Raw genomic sequence first — 17,197 nt, 5'->3', positions numbered from 1 at the left:
ACCTGCAGAGCAGACCTGTGCTGGGGGCAGAGCTTCAGCAACCAGAGCCAGAGAGGCCAGAAAAGCAGCCCAGGGGGCTGGAGGCAGAGCAGCATCAGGGATGAGGCAGAGTGGAGCAGGAGCTGGGGCTGGGGCTGGAGCAGTCCGGGGCCAGGTGCAGTGAGCAACTGGGGAGAGGAGAGGGACCCTGGGCAACAGACCGAGCACAGGGAGACACCCCCCAGCCAAGAGGCCGTGCAGGCCAGACTTGGAGGGGCATCATAACCCTGATGGGGGGGAGGGAGAGCTGATGCTGGGAAGAAGGGCCCTGCCACCTAGAGCCTGAAGGTGTGTGGCCACCACCAGAGGAAGTGTCTGACCCACCCTGCAGCACAGCCAGGGCCTGAGAAGGAGCCTGGGACATGTGAGGAACAGACTGAACTTCCCTGACATTCCAGAAACGCTGGTTGTGACGTCCCCGTGCCACAGAGTGGGGTGATGTGTTTTCCTTTAACCTTTCCCATTTTTTCCTTATTTTTTTTAAATTGGTTGCTGTTTAATAAATTGTATTTGCTTTGAACTGTATGTAATGATCAGTGGGTCAGGGAAGCATCCAGGGCGGAGAGAGCATCCCGGAGTGGGGACACCCTAGCCCCTGCCCTAAGCAGGGGTGGCAGGTTTGTATAATTTTCAGTGTTGTCCAGAATGGGTCCAAGTCCCGCCCCCACCCCTCCCCCACTGCTGCCTTGTAAGCTGAGATATATTTTTTAATATACAGTAAGCATTTAACAGTTTTCCTATATTTCACAATGTGAGGGGGCGTGGGGGGATGAGGGCTGGGGATGAGGGTTGTGGGGGCATAAGGGCTCTGTGGTGGGGCTGGGGATGAGGGGTTTGGAGTATGAGAGGGGGTCAGAGCTAGGGCAGAGGCTTGGGGTGAGGGCTGTGAGGTGGGGCTGGGGGTGAGGGATTTGGGGTGTGGGAGGGGCTCGGGGCTGGGGCAGAGGAGGGGTGGGGATGAGGACTGTGAGGTGGGGCTGGGGATGAGAGGTTCACGGTGCAGGAGAGGGCTCAGGGCTAGGGCAGAGGATTGGGGTGCGGGAGGGGTGAGGGCTCTGGCTGGGGGTGCGGGCTCTGGTGGGGCAGGGCTGGGGATGAGGAGTTTGAGGTGCAGGCAGGCTGCCCTGGGGCTGGGCCCAGAGAGGAGGACTCCACATTCCCCGCAGCCCTCTCCACGCTGGCAGCAGTGAGCTCTGGGGGAGGGGGCCCCCCCCTCGCCCCTGGCAGCACACTCACCCAGTACCGTCACTGCACGTGTTCTTAGGGGCCGGGCCCCTCTGTGGTGGGTGCTGGGGGAAGGCTACCATCATGTGTTCGCCTCCTCCCTCAGCCTGCCCCCGGCGCTGCTTCCTTTTGTAGCCGGCAGGGGAGCACAGCGCAAAGCATCAGGGCAGCCGCCCAGAGGGCAGGCAGGGACATAAAAACATGAGAACGGCCGTACCGGGTCAGACCAAAGGTCCATCTAGCCCAGTAGCCTGTCTACCGACAGTGGCCAATGCCAGGTGCCCCAGAGGGAGTGGACCTAACAGGCAATGATCAAGTGAGCTCTCTCCTGCTATCCATCTCCATCCTCTGACAAACAGAGGCTAGGGACACCATTCCTTACCCATCCTGGCTAATAGCCATTAATGGACTTAACCACCATGAATTTATCCAGTTCTCTTTTAAACGCTGTTATAGTCCTAGCCTTCACTACCTCCTCAGGTAAGGAGTTCCACAAGTTGACTGTGCACTGCGTGAAGAAGAACTTCCTTGTATTTGTTTTAAACCTGCTGCCCATTAATTTAATTTGGTGACCCCTAGTTCTTGTATTATGGGAATAAGTAAATAACTTTTCCTTATCCCCTTTCTCCACATCACTCATGATTTTATATACCTCTATCATATCCTCCCAAAGGGTATGTCTACACTACGGGATTATTGCGATTTTACAGAAACTGATTTTTGGAAACAGATTGTATAAGTCAAGTGCACGCAGCCACACTAAGCACATTAATTCGGCAGTGTGCGTCCATGTACCAAGGCTAGCGTCAACTTCCAGAGCGTTGCACTGTGGGTAGCTATCCCATAGCTATCCCATAGTTCCCACAGCCTCCCCCGCCCATTGGAATTCTGGGTTGAGATCCCAATGCCTGATGGGGCAAAAAACATTGTCGCTGGTGGTTCTGGGTACAGCGCCTTTTTGCGCCTTTTTTCCTGGGTGAACACTGCACTGCAGATGCCATATCACGTCAAGCATGGAGCCTGCTCAGCTCAAGACAGCAGTCATGAACATTGTAAACACTTCGCGCATTCTTGTGCAGTTTATGCTGAACCAGGACCAGAAAAACCAGGCAAGGAGGAGGCGGCGACTGCAGCGCGGCGACGAGAGTGATGAGGACATGGACACTGAAACGGACACAGAATTCTCTCAAACAGCCGGCCCAGGCGCTTTGGAGATCATGTTGTTAATGGGGCAGGTTCTAGCCATGGAACGCTGATTCTGGGCCCCGGGAAACAAGCACAGACTGGTGGGACCGCATAGCGTTGCAGGTTGGAATGATTCCCAGTGGCTGCGAAACTTTCTCATGTGTAAGGGCACTTTCATGGAACTTTGTGACTTGCTTTCCCCTGCCCTGAAGCGCCAGAATACCAGGATGAGAGCAGCCCTCACAGTTGAGAAGCGAGTGGCGATAGTCCTGTGGAAGCTTGCAACACCAGACAGCTACCGGTCAGTCGGGAATCAATTTGAAGTGGGCAAATCTACTGTGGGGGCTGCTATGATGCAAGTAGCCAAAGCAATGACTGAGCTGCTGCTACCAAAGGTAGTGACTCTGGGAAATGTGCAAGTCACAGTGGATGGCTTTGCTGCAATGGGGTTCCCTAACTGTGGTGGGGCGATAGATGGAACCCATATCCCTATCTTGGCACCGGAGCACCAGGGCAGCCAGTACGTAAACCGCAAGGGGTACTTTTCAATGGTGCTGCAAGCACTGGTGGATCACAAGGGACATTTCACTAACATCAACGTGGGCTGGCTGGGAAGGGTTCATGACGCTCGCGTCTTCAAGAACACTACTCTGTTTAAACCGCTGCAGCAAGGGATTTACTTCCCAGACCAGAAAATAACCATTGGGGATGTTGAAATGCCTATAGTTATCCTTGGGGACCCAGCCTACCCCTTAATGCCATGGCTCATGAAGCCATACACAGGCAGCCCGGACAGGAGTCAGGAGCTTTTAAACTGCAGGCTAAGCAAGTGCAGAATGGTGGTAGAATGTGCATTTGGACGTTTAAAGGTACACTGGCGCACGTTACTGACTCGCTCAGGCCTCAGCCAAAGCAATATTCCCATTGTTATTGCTGCTTGCTGTGTGCTCCACAATCTCTGTGACAGTAAGGGGGAGACCTTTATGGCGGGGTGGGAGGCTAAGGCAAATCGCCTGGCTGCTGATTACGTGCAACCAGACACCAGGGCAATTAGAAGAGCACACCAGGAAGCTCTGTGCATCAGAGAAGCTTTGAAAACTAGTTTCATGACTGGCCAGGCTATGGTGTGAAAGTTCTGTTTGTTTCTCCTTGATGAAAACCCGCCCCCTTGACTCATTCTCTGTAAGCAACCCACCCTCCCCCTTCAATTACAGCTTGCTTTCAAAGGAAATAAAGTCACTATCATTTAAAAATCATTTATTCTTTATTAATTGATTATAAAAAGAGGGAGAGAACTGACAAGGTAGCCCGGGTGGGGTTTGGGAGGAGGATAGGAGGGAAGGAAAAGGCCACTAAAAAGTTCAAGGTAATGACAGCCTTTTGGTTGGGCTGTCCACTGGGGTGGAGTGGGAGGGTGCACGAAGCCTCCCCACCCCGCGTTCTTAAATGTCTGGGTGAGGAGGCTATGGAACATGGTGAGGGGGGGAGGGTGGTTATATAGGGGCTGCAGTGACAGTCTGTGATCCTGCTGTTGTTCCTGAAGCTCCACCAGACGCCGGAACATGTCCGTTTGCTCACGCAGCAGCCCCAGCATTGCATCCTGCCTCCTCTGATCTTCCTACCGCCACCTCTCATCTCGAGCGTCTCTCCTCTCCTCACGTTGGTCCCTCCTGTCTTCACGTTGGTCCCTCCTGTCCTCACGTTGACTGGCCTCTTTCCTGTACTTTGAAACCTCTCCTTCCACTCATTCAGATGAGCTCTTTCATTGCAGGTCAATTCCTTTATTTCAGAGAACATTTAGTCTCTCGTCCTTTATTTTCACCTCCTTATCTGAGATAGCCTTCGGGATAGCCTCCCCCCCCCCCCCGCGTTCTTACACGTCTGGGTGAGGAGACTATGGAACATGGTGATGGGGGGAGGGAGGTTATACAGCGGCTGCAGCGGCAGTCTGTTATCCTGCTGCCGTTCCTGAAGCTCCACCAGACGCTGGAGCATGTCCGTTTGATCACGCAGCAGCCCCAGCATTGCAGCCTGCCACCTCTCATCTCGAGCATCCCTCATGACCTCATGTTCACTGGCATCTTTCCTAAATTTAGATACTGTGTCCTTCCACTCATTCAAATGAGCTCTTTAATTGCGGGTGGATTCCATTATTTCCGTGAACATGTCGTCTCGCGTCCTCTTTCTATGCCGCCTTATCTGAGATAGCCTTCGGGACGGAGGAGGGAGGCTTGAAAAATTTGCAGCTGCTGGAGGGAGGGTTGAAAAAAAGGAGAGAAGTTTTTAAAATGATACATTTTACAGAACAATGCTTATACTGTTTCATGATGAACAACACTATTCACATTACATAGCAAATGTGATTTCCGTACAAGGTCGCATTTTCCATCTTAATATTGAGTGCCTGTGGCTTTGGTGTTAGAGATCACAGACGCAGGTCCGGGCAACAGAATTCAGCTTGCATGCGGCCATGGTAAGCCATTGTCTTTCGGCTTCTGCGCCCTCCTTTCCCACATACCAAGCAAAGCCTGTTGACTGCTGCGGTTTTCCTGTTAGCCTTCAGCAGCACAAAAAAAACTAACCCCCCCCCCCCATCCAATCCTCTGGGATGATTGCTTTATCCCTTCCCTTCCCGCCCCCCCGCCCCCACGTGGCTGGTAACAGGGAAGATCCCTACTAGCCAAACGCGAAAAGCTCAGGGCCAATTCCTCCCCCCCTCCGTGCTTGCCTAACTGCAGGAAGGATTTCTTTTCAGCCACAGGCAAACAGCCCAGTAGGAACGGCCACCTCTGTCCCCTTAATTAAATTCCCGTATTTCAACCAGGTTACCCTGAGCGATATCACTCTCCTGAGGATTACACAGCGAGATAAAGAACGGATGTTGCTTGAATGCCAGCAAACACTGGGACCATACGCTGCCAGGCTTTGTCATGCAATGATACCAGATTACTTGCTGCAAGCATGGTGTGGTCAAGTGTCCTACCACTTGGACGGAGGAGGGAGGCTTGAAAAATTTGCAGCTGCAGGAGGGAGGGAAAAAACGGAGAGAAGTATTTAAAAAGATACATTTTACAGAACAATGCTTATACTCTTTCACGGTGAATACACTATTCACATTACATAGAAGATGAGATTTCAGTACAAGGTCGCATTTTGCATCTTAATATTGAGTACCTGCGGCTTTGGTGTTAGAGAGCACAGATGCAGGTCCAGGCAACAGAATTCGGCTTGCATGCGGCCATGGTAAGCCATTGTCTTTCGGCTTCTGTAGCCTTCAGAAAAGCAGCGCCTTGCTTTCCCACATACCAAGCAAAGCCCATTGAGTGCTGCGGTTTTCCTGTTAACGTGCAGCAGCAGAAACCAAACTACCCCCCCCCCCGTCCAATTCTCTGGGATGATCACTTTATCCCTCCCCCCCCCGCCCCCCCCCCCCGCCCCCCCCCGCCTGCTTGGCTAACTGCAGGGAAGGATTTCTTTTCAGCCACAGGCAAACAGCCCAGTAGGAACGGCCACCTCTGTCCCCTTAATTAAATTCCCGTATTTCAACCAGGTTACCATGAACGATATCACTCTCCTGAAGATAACACAGCGAGATAAAGAACGGATGTTGCTTGAATGCCAGCAAACACTGGGACCATACGCTGCCAGGCTTTGTCATGCAATGATACCAGATTACTTGCTACTAGCATGGGGTGGTCAAGTGTCCTACCATGGAGGATGGAATAAGGCTGCACTGCCCAGAAACCTTCTGCAAAGGCTTTTGGAGTACCTCCAGGAGAGCTTCATGGAGATGTCCCTGGAGATTTCTGCTCCATCCCCAGACATGTTAACAGACTTTTCCAGTAGCTGTACTGGCCGCGAATGCATCCCAAGTCCTCAGGGCAAATTAATCATTAAAAAACGCTTGCTTTTAAACCATGATTTATATTTACAAAGGTACACTCACCGGAGGTCCCTTCCATGGCCTCATTGTCTGGGGGTTGGGAGGGTACTTCTGTCAGGCTGAGAAAAAGATCCTGGCTGTTGGGAAGAACGGAGTGCTGTGTGCTCTCCGCGAGCTCATCGTCCTCCTCCTCCTCCTCATCTTCCCCGTCTGCAGAATCCTCAGGCATGGCTGAGATTACCCCCGCTTCCGAATCCACGGTCAGAGGTGGGGTAGTGGTGGCGCCCCCCCGCCCCCCCGAGAATTGCATGCAGCTCAGTGTAGAAGCGGCATGTCTGCGGCTCTGCCCCGGACCTTCCGTTTGCTTCTTTGGTTTTCTGGTAGGCTTGTCTGAGCTCCTTAACTTTCACGCGGCACTGTAGTGAGTCCCTATTGTGGGCTCTCTCCATCATGCCCTTGGAGATTTTTTCAAAAGTTTTGGCATTTCGTCTTTTGGAACGTAGTTCTGCTAGCACTGAATCCTCTCCCAATATAGCGATCAGATCCAGTACTTCCCATACGGTCCATGCTGGTGCTCTTTTTCGATTATCGGCCTGCATGGTTACGTGTGCTGATGAGCTATGCGTGGTCACCTGTGCTCTCCACGCTGGGCAAACAGGAAATTAAATTCAAAAGTTCGCAGGGCTTTTCCTGTCTACCTGGCCAGTGCATCCGAGTTCAGATTGCTGTCCAGAGCGGTCACAATGGTGCACTGTGAGATAGCTCCTGGAGGCCAATACCTTCGAATTGCGGCCACACTAACCCTAATTCGAAATGGCAATACCGATTTCAGCGCTACTCCCCTCCTCGGGGAGGAGTACAGATATCGATATTAAGAGCCCTTTATATCGAAGTAAAGGGCTTGGTTGTGTGGACGGGTGCAGGGTTAATTCGGTTTAACGCTGCTAAATTCGAGATAAACTCCTAGTGTAGACCAGGCCTTAGTCTCCTTTTTTCCAAGCTGAAGAGTCCTAGCCTCTTTAATCTCTCCTCATATGGGACCCGTTCCAAACCCCTAATCATTTTAGTTGCCCTTTTCCGAACCTTTTCTAGTGCCAGTATATCTTTTTTGAGATGAGGAGACCACATCTGTACGCAGTATTCGAGATGTGGGCGTACCATCGATTTATATAAGGGCAATAATATATTCTCAGTCTTATTCTCTATCCCCCTTTTAATGATTCCTAACATCCTGTTTGCTTTTTTGACCACCTTTGCACACTGCGTGGACATCTTCAGAGAACTATCCACGATGACTCCAAGATCTTTTTCCTGACTTTTGTAGCTAAATTAGCCCCCATCATATTGTATGTATAGTTGGGGTTATTTTTTTCCAATGTGCATTACTTTACATTTATCCACATTAAATTTCATTTGCCATTTTGTTGCCCAATCACTGAGTTTTGTGAGATCTTTTTGAAGTTCTTCACAGTCTGCTTTGGTCTTAACTATCTTGAGCAGTTTAGTATCATCTGCAAACTTTGCCACCTCACTTTTTACCCCTTTGTCCAGATCATTTATGAATAAGTTGAATAGGATTGGTCCGAGGACTGACCCTTGGGGAACACCACTAGTTACCCCTCTCCATTCTGAGAATTTACCATTTATTCCTACCCTTTGTTCCCTGTCTTTTACCAGTTCTCAATCCATGAAAGGATCTTCCCTTTTATCCCATGACAGCTTAATTTACATAAGAGCCTTTGGTGAGGGACCTTGTCAAAGGCTTTCTGGCAATCTAAGTACCCTATGTCCACTGGATCCCCCTTGTCCACATGTTTGTTGACCCCTTCAAAGAACTCTAATAGATTAGTAAGACACGATTTCCCTTTACAGAAACCATGTTGACTATTGTGCAACAGTTTATGTTTTTCTATGTGTCTGACAATTTTATTCTTAATCATAGAATCATAGAATCATAGAATATCAGAGTTGGAAGGGACCTCAAGAGGTCATCTAGTCCAACCCCCTGCTCAAAGCAGGACCAATTCCCAGCTAAATCATCCCAGCCAGGGCTTTGTCAAGCCGGGCCTTAAAAACCTCCAAGGAAGGAGACTCCACCACCTCCCTAGGTAACGCATTCCAGTGTTTCACCACCCTCCTAGTGAAATAGTTTTTCCTGATATCCAACCTGGACCTCCCCCACTGCAACTTGAGACCATTGCTCCTTGTTCTGTCATCTGCCACCACTGAGAACAGCCGAGCTCCATCCTCTTTGGAACCCCCCTTCAGGTAGTTGAAGGCTGCTATCAAATCCCCCCTCATTCTTCTCTTCTGGAGACTAAACAATCCCAGTTCCCTCAGCCTCTCCTCATAAGTCATGTGCTCCAGACCCCTAATCATTTTTGTTGCCCTCCGCTGGACTCTTTCCAATTTTTCCACATCCTTCTTGTAGTGTGGGGCCCAAAACTGGACACAGTATTCCAGATGAGGCCTCACCAATGTCGAATAAAGGGGAACGATCACGTCCCTCGATCTGCTGGCAATGCCCCTACTTATACAGCCCAAAATGCCGTTAGCCTTCTTGGCAACAAGAGCACACTGTTGACTCATATCCAGCTTCTCGTCCACTGTGACCCCTAGGTCCTTTTCTGCAGAACTGCTACCTAGCCATTCGGTCCCTAGTCTGTAGCAGTGCATGGGATTCTTCCGTCCTAAGTGCAGGACTCTGCACTTGTCCTTGTTGAACCTCATCAGGTTTTTTTCGGCCCAATCTTCTAATTTGTCTAGGTCCCTCTGTATCCGATCCCTACCCTCTAGTGTTAACTATTGTTTCGACTAATTTGCCCGGTACCGACGTTAGACTTACCAGTCTGTAATTGCCGGGATCACCTCTAGAGCCCTTTTTAAATATTGGTGTTACATTAGCTAACTTCCAGTCATTGAGTACAGAAGCCGATTTAAAGGACAGGTTACAAACTTCACATTTGAGTTCTTTCAGAACTCTTGGGTGAATTCCATCTGGTCCCGGTAACTTGTTAATGTCACTGGGACCAGATGAGGGACCAGGGCAGGTGCACGGGGCGGCAGGTGGGGCCTGTGGAGAGACCTGGCCCGAACATTGGTGGAACCAGGCCCCTGGGCCCTGAATTTGCTGGAGCCTGGGCACCACGGGCCCATATAACCTGCCGCCCCGGTCCTAAGTGACTATGACAAGGTTGGGGGTCGAGGCCCCAGGAATCCCAGGCCCAGCCTTGTTGGGGTTACAAGGACTCTGCCACACAGAAGAGTGAAAGGGGAGCCCTCAAGGTCAGGCAGGCCTCTGGGTAAAGGAGTGGGAGCGAGGACCCAGATCCTTTCACTAGCCAATTTCACCGGGGTAGTGTATAAGCCAGGAAAGTTCTCCACAATAGCAGGTCCATTCCCCCGCTTACACATAGAAACAGTATTTGGTATCCTAGTGATAGAGAGAAATCAACTCGAAGTTCATGTAATGAAGCTGCAGTTGCTAGGATTTATTTAAAAAACTTGTGCTGTCTATGATGTTATCACTTATGTATGAGTTGCCAAGAGTCAGCCATGCTAAAGAATGAGGAAGTGGATTCTGCTGGGCTGCTTCCCCTCCTCCCTATTTGACAGCAGTTGCTGCTGTTACAGGTAGAATCAGTTTGAGTCCACGCACTGGAGACTATTTAAGGGGGAAATGTGGCAGCAACTTTTTTTCTGCTAATACTTCTGTCTTTCAAGTACCTTTGCAAAAGTCAGCAGCTGTGAAAATTGATCATGGAGAGCAGAAATAGAAAACTCATGTTACTATATGGTAAGCTAGTCCAGCTTCCAGCTACTGCAATGTTCTACGAAATACTCATCAGTAGCTACGACAATTATTGCACACTGAACCAAATAAGTCTTCTGAAGAAAAAGAGCCTCTGCCAACAAATCCTGGCTGATTGTAAATCTGCTGCTGCAGGACAATCAACTCTACATATAACACATGCTGCAGAGTACAATCTTATTGGCAGAGCTGGCATACCTGTTGTGACGTTATTGACATAAACTGGGACCATATAGATCATTGTTGCAACCAAGGTCCTGTAGTGGCACCCAAATCTTGTATAAAGGGGGTCAAATGGGGTGTCTAGGACAAGGTTATGGTTTACTGGTTATGATTATGCTATCTATATGTGTGTATCAGTTTTGTAGTTGAAGTTATGAATATTGGCTCTATACTGTCTGTATGGCAAACTTATGCTATGCTTCTGGGTGACATCCCAGACAAGCTGAGATTAGCTCTGCCTAGCCTGCTTGATGGCCCATTAAGGACCATCAGCTATACAATGGACCCATTGAGAGAAGGCAGATACGCCTTGTACCTCAGCAAAGTATGCAGGGACTGGCCCATGTGACTCCAGACTCCATTTTGCTGTAATTTTCCACAGTAAGAACAAAGAGGTGTTCTTACACCTGGAAAAGACTATATAAGGCTGATGCCTGATCTCCATCTGGTCTTCAATCCTGCTTCTTACCTCTGGAGGGACTTTGCTACAAACTGAAGCTCTGAACAAAGGACTGAATGACCCATCCCAGCTGGGGATGTATTCCAGAGACTTGATTTGAACCTGCAGTTTATTCCATCGCTGCTGCAAGCCTGAACCAAGAACTTTGCCATTACTGTATGTAATTAATTCCATTTAACCAATTCTAACTCTCATCTCTATCTTTTTCCTTTTATGAATAAACCTTTAGATTTTAGATTCTAAAGGATTGGCAGTAGCGTGATTTGTGGGTAAGGTCTGACTTGTATATTGACCTGGGTCTGGGGCTTGGTCCTTTGGGATCAGGAGAACCTTTTTCTTTTACTGGGGTATTGGTTTTTATAACCATTTGTCCCCATAACGTGTGGCACTGGTGGTAATACTGGGAAACTGGAGTGTCTAAGGAGATTGCTTGTGAGACTTGCGGTTAGCCAGTGGGGTGAGACCGAAGTCCTCTTAGTCTGGCTGGTTTGGTTTGCCTTAGAGGTGGAAAAACCCCAGCCTTGGGCTGTAACCGCCCTATTTTAGCAATTTGTCTTGAGTTGGCACTCTCAGTTGGGTTCCGCCAGAACCGCATTGTCACACCTGTGCAGACACAACAGTAAACAACAGGCAGGGGCAGTGATACAGAGGGGTTAAGGTGGGCAACTAGGAATTGGAGCCCAGGTGTCTCATGGGCTTGTGCAGCTCACCTAAGCCCATGTCTTCACTGGCAACGTTAAAGCGCTGCCATGATGCACTGGCTGTACTGTCGTGTTACAGCACTGAAACTTGCAGCGCGCAGGGGTGTGTTTTTTCACACTCCCAAGTGACAAAGTTGCAGCGCTGTAAAGTGCCAGTGTAGACAAACCCTAACTTTGGAGCCTTAATTTATTTATCTGTTAAAGGAGAAAATACCCACTTCTCATGGCTATTGTGAGGCTTAATGAGTTTGCAGGTACTTTGAGAGTCCCTCCCCTGAGAATTTCCCTCATGGTTTAATAATACTGTACCTTCAAATCCATTATCTTGTCATCCCCTCCTTTTCTTTATGAGGGGTCGCAGGTTGAAGAAAATTGATGCCCATGACCCAAAGGAGCTGGGGATGAGGGGTTTGGGGTATGGGAGGGGCTCAGGGCTGGGGCAGAGGGTTGGGGTGCAGGAAGGGGTTTCAGATTTGGGGGGCTCAGGGCTGGGGTAGGGGATTAGGGCGCAGGGTTGGGGCGTGGACTTACATCTTATTCATAGATTCTAGGACTGGAAGGGACCTCGAGAGGTCATCGAGTCCAGTCCCCTGCCCGCATGGCAGGACCAAATACTGTCTAGACCATCCCTGATAGACATTTATCTAACCTACTCTTAAATATCTCCAGAGACGGAGATTCCACAACCTCCTTCGGCAATTTATTCCAGTGTTTAACCACCCTGACAGTTAGGAACTTTTTCCTAATGTCCAACCTAGACCTCCCTTGCTGCAGTTTAAACCCATTGCTTCTGGTTCTATCCTTAGAGGCTAAGATGAACAAGTTTTCTCCCTCCTCCTTATGACACCCTTTTAAATACCTGAAAACTGCTATCATGTCCCCTCTCAGTCTTCTCTTTTCCAAACTAAACAAACCCAATTCTTTCAGCCTTCCTTCATAGGTCATGTTCTCAAGACCTTTAATCATTGTTGTTGCTCTTCTCTGGACCCTTTCCAATTTCTCCACATCTTTTTAAAAATGCGGTGCCCAGAACTGGACACAATACTCCAGCTGAGGCCTAACCAGAGCAGAGTAGAGCGGAAGGATGACTTCTCGTGTCTTGCTCACAACACACCTGTTAATACATCCCAGAATCATGTGTGCTTTTTTTGCAACAGCATCACACTGTTGACTCATATTTAGCTTGTGGTCCACTATAACCCCTAAATCCCTTTCTGCCGTACTCCTTCCTAGACAGTCTCTTCCCATTCTGTATGTGTGAAACTGATTGTTCCTTCCTAAGTGGAGCACTTTGCATTTGTCTTTGTTAAACTTCATCCTGTTTACCTCAGACCATTTCTCCAATTTGTCCAGATCATTTTGAATTATGACCCTGTCCTCCAAAGCAGTTGCAATCCCTCCCAGTTTGGTATCCTCCGCAAACTTAATAAGCGTACTTTCTATGCCAATATCTAAGTCGTTGATGAAGATATTGAACAGCGCCGGTCCCAAAACAGACCCCTGCGATACCCCACTCGTTATGGCTTTCCAGCAGGATTGGGAACCATTAATAACAACTCTCTGAGTACGGTTATCCAGCCAGTTATGCACCCACCTTATAGTAGCCCCATCTAAATTGTATTTGCCTAGTTTATCAATAAGAATATCATGCGAGACCCTATCAAATGCCTTACTAAAGTCTAGGTATACCACATCCACAGCCTCACCCTTATCCACAAGGCTCGTTATCCTATCAAAGAAAGCTATCAGATTGGTTTGACGTGATTTGGTGGCTCCCGGTCAGCAGCGCAGCCAGGGTGCAGAGGCAGGCTTCCTGCCTGTCCTGGCACCGCGGACCGCGCTGCGCCCCAGAAGAGGAACCAAATGCGGAGCCGGTGCTTGGAGCGGGGGCAGCGCATGGAGCCCCGTGGCCCCCCTGCCTAGAAGTCAGACCCGCTGCTGGCCACTTCTGGGGTGCAGCGCGGTGTCGGACCAGGTAGGCACAAGCCTGCCTTAGCTGGGCAGCACCACCAACGGGACTTTTAATATCCTGGTCAGCGGTGCTGACCGGAGCCGTTAGGGTCCCTGGGTGCTGAGCAAGGTGATCCAGTGCCTTACATGCCGTGACCCAGTACTGGGTCACAACCCAAACTTTGACAAACACTGGCCTAGACCATTGTGGCCATGCACTGGAGTTGCGAAGTCAGCAACATTCCTGGCATAACAAGCAGTGTGTGATGCTTTTCAAGTTTGCATTACTGCATGATACACCAGTAGTTGATGTAGGTCCTGTTGTTTCTTGTAGATGCTGTCTTCCCGATAACCTGCTGCATGGATAGTAATTTATTTATTAAATATTGCTGTCAGGAGTCAGTGTTGATAGCCAGACACTGAGCACGATTTTTTTGAATAACATGTGCCTCAATTAGGATGCTGTGTTACTGACCCCAAATTATGACTGGTGCTAACAGGAAAATTGTCTACACAATTTGACACATTGCCAATTTACCCCTGTTTTTGTTATACACTGAGGGCAATGCTAGTTAGCTGTTTATTAATAATGTCAGTCAATTTTCTTTTTTTAATGTTCTCTGATAAGTTGGTTATGGTAATTACTATGTAACTCTCATAAGCAATACAAATAATTTCTTTACCAATTTGGTTTTTTCTTGCCTTCATATTGTTTGCTGCAATTAATTTATTATTTTTTTCTTTTGTTTAAACAGTTTAGCAATATTGTGCACATGGTTAATAGTGTACTGTTTCTTTAGTAGCCAGGCCCTCAATACCATGCATTATAGTTTTAGAGACAGTTTCTGCTGCCTGGTGGTCAAAATAGTTAATGTGACGTATGTGTGTGTGTGTCATATTACCCCTGTTCCAAATGGATATTCCAGATTTAAATAATCTTGAAATTTAACCAATTTCATCTAGATTTTGGAATCTCCTCTTTTGAAAGATACCAGACTGTGGAATAGTCTTTTGCCCAGTCCTTGAGTCTTGTGCACATTCCTGATAAGATGTAGTATATTGATTAACAAAGAAGTACCGTAATGATACATTTGCTTTTACACCGTAATCAAATTTAGCCATATTTCAGTGAGAAACATTTAAAACCACAGGTGCATGAGTAGTATAAGGGGCCCTGTCCACTTGTGACCCTAAGACCTACCCCCCTGGTGCTATTACATCTGGGGTCAAGACAGACACATGACCGGAAGCAAACAATGTCATGTGACCCCTCTAAGAACTCCTCCCACCACCCTCTACCAATCAGGATGGGTTTCTCCCCCTGTAGGACTGCCCTGAGAGGAGATTTGACCAATCGGGGTGATCTGGGGCGGGGTGATCCATCCAGAAGTGGGGTCGTGTGACCCCTCTAAGAACTCCTCCCACTGCCCTCTATCAATCAGGATGGATTTCAGCCACAGAGGACCTCCCTGAGAGCAGATTTGACCAATTGGGGGGAGTTCTGGGACAAGGTGACCTGCCCAGAAGAGGGTCATGTGACCCCTCTAAGAGCTCCCCCTACCACCCTCTACCAATCAGAGCGCAACACCTTCCCCAGAAGTCCCAGCACCACACGGAAGAGGCCATTTCATTTCAAGAATGTGTGTTTTAGAAATCATGGAAACGCTAAGAGGAAACATAGACTCCTTCACCACACCCGTGAGAACTTTGGACTTTGTTTTAGCTCCGAGGGCCTTTGACCGCCTGCGGAGAAAGGACTACATCAGCGACAGTTCCAAGGAGGAGGAGGGAGTGGCCAAGGGGAGCCCTTTGGCCCAGCTGTTGATGTATATGCTGCAACCCGACCCTGAAACTCAACTACTTGTGAGGCAGACCAATGAGCATGATGGCCTCTCATCATCCACCCCCCTAGAGGAGGAAGGAGATCATGGCTTGCGGGAGTCACTGGCGGACAAGGTGAACAGAAAAGACGTTGCTCAGGTCAATGAACGATTAAGAAGTGACGGTTGAGGATGGGGTGTAATGGGGTTAAGAAGCAGCCCGAGGTTGCATAAATCTAAAAACAAGCAGTAATCGAATCAACCTGCTAACTATAGACTTTGAAACAAAGAGTTAGGATGGTATAAAAACCTCCATTTTTTAGAGACTGTCCTCTTTCAACAGAAACTATCTTGAACAGAATACCTGCTGGACAGCAAACCAAGGTATGTTGCTTGTTTTAACTCTGAAAATATATATTATATAATGTCACTCTTTGTCCTTGCTGTCCTTACTAAGGCCTTGGCTACACTTGCGGATTCACAGCGCTGCCGCGGGGAATAGCGTGCAGTGCTGCGAGTGAGCGTGCAGCGCTGCAGGCGCTGATTACACTGGCACTTTACAGCGCTGCACTCGCTGCGCTCAGGGGGGTGTTTTTTCGCACCCCTGAGCGCAGCAAGTGCAGTGCTGTGAATTGCCAGTGTAGCCAAGGCCTAAATAATGGTACCTATCTTTATTGCAGTATGTAGTATGGAAACAGCAACTTCAAGCTGCTTTTCACCAGGGCCAGATAAAACCCCATTTTTAACTATAGTTGTGCTTTATACTGTTAAATTAAAAAACACCAGGTATAACACAGATTGCATAGGGGTTGATGCAATTGGGGAATAATACTAACTAAAAATTTTGCTTGTTCCTTAATCCAAAGGCCCAAATACACATGGGGGAAAACTGAATAACCATGTACCAGCATCCCTTTACACTGTAGTGGAAGGTAACCTTCTGCAATTGGCTTTTAAAAGCGTGCATGTGTTTTAAAATGTTTTTAATTAGTTTTAATGTTTAAATTGTGAATTAGGGGTCTGTGCAAGACATAGGTGTGGGTTTTTTTTAAGTATATGGTTGCAAACAGTTTTGGTTTGTTTCAAACTAACAGGGTTTTTTTTTACTGTGCAAAATGTGATGTGTGCTTTTAAAATGGGTTGTTTTAAAATTAGTTTTAATGTTGATGTAAGCAGAGTCAGGATGAGCTCTACCCTGACATCTGGTGGTGAATTATGGCGAGTGTGGAAAAGAACTCCAGGGGCTGATCTTGTTTGCACAGGCACACCCACCTGCCTGGCATGAGACAACAGCAACTGATAGTGGTTACTTTGGCTGGGGTGGGATCCCCAGTTTCTCTGTTAGTGGGGCAGTGTGAAGGCTGTATCCCCACTTTGAACTTTAGGGTACAATGTGGGGGCCTGCATGAAGACTTCTAAGCTTAACTACCAGCTTAGCTCTGGTCCGCTGCCACCATCTCAAGCTAATTCCCTTCCCTGGGAAGGCTTGAGAGACCTTCACCAATTCCCTGTGAATACAGATCCAAACCCCTTAGATCTTAAAACAAGGAGAAACTAACCATCCCCCCTGCTTTCTCCCACCAACCCCTGGTGAATACAGATCCAACCCCCTTGGATCTAAAACAAGGAGAAATTAACCATTCCCCCTCCTTCCTTTCACCAACTCCTGGTGAATCAAGATCCAAACCCCTTGGATCTTAAAACAAGGAAAAATCAATCAGGTTCTTAAAAAGAAGGCTTTTAATTAAAGAAAAAGGTAAAAATCATCTCTGTAAAATCAGTATGGAAAATAACTTTACAGGGTAATCAAACTTAAAGAGCTCAGAGGACTCCCCTCTAGTCTTAGGTTCAAAGTACAGCAAACAAAGATAAACACTCTAGTAAAAGGTACATTTACAAGTT

This window comes from Chrysemys picta, chromosome 25, assembly GCF_011386835.1.
Source record: "Chrysemys picta bellii isolate R12L10 chromosome 25, ASM1138683v2, whole genome shotgun sequence".
NCBI classification, from domain to species: domain Eukaryota; kingdom Metazoa; phylum Chordata; order Testudines; family Emydidae; genus Chrysemys; species Chrysemys picta.
This window is presented reverse-complemented; position numbering follows the sequence as displayed.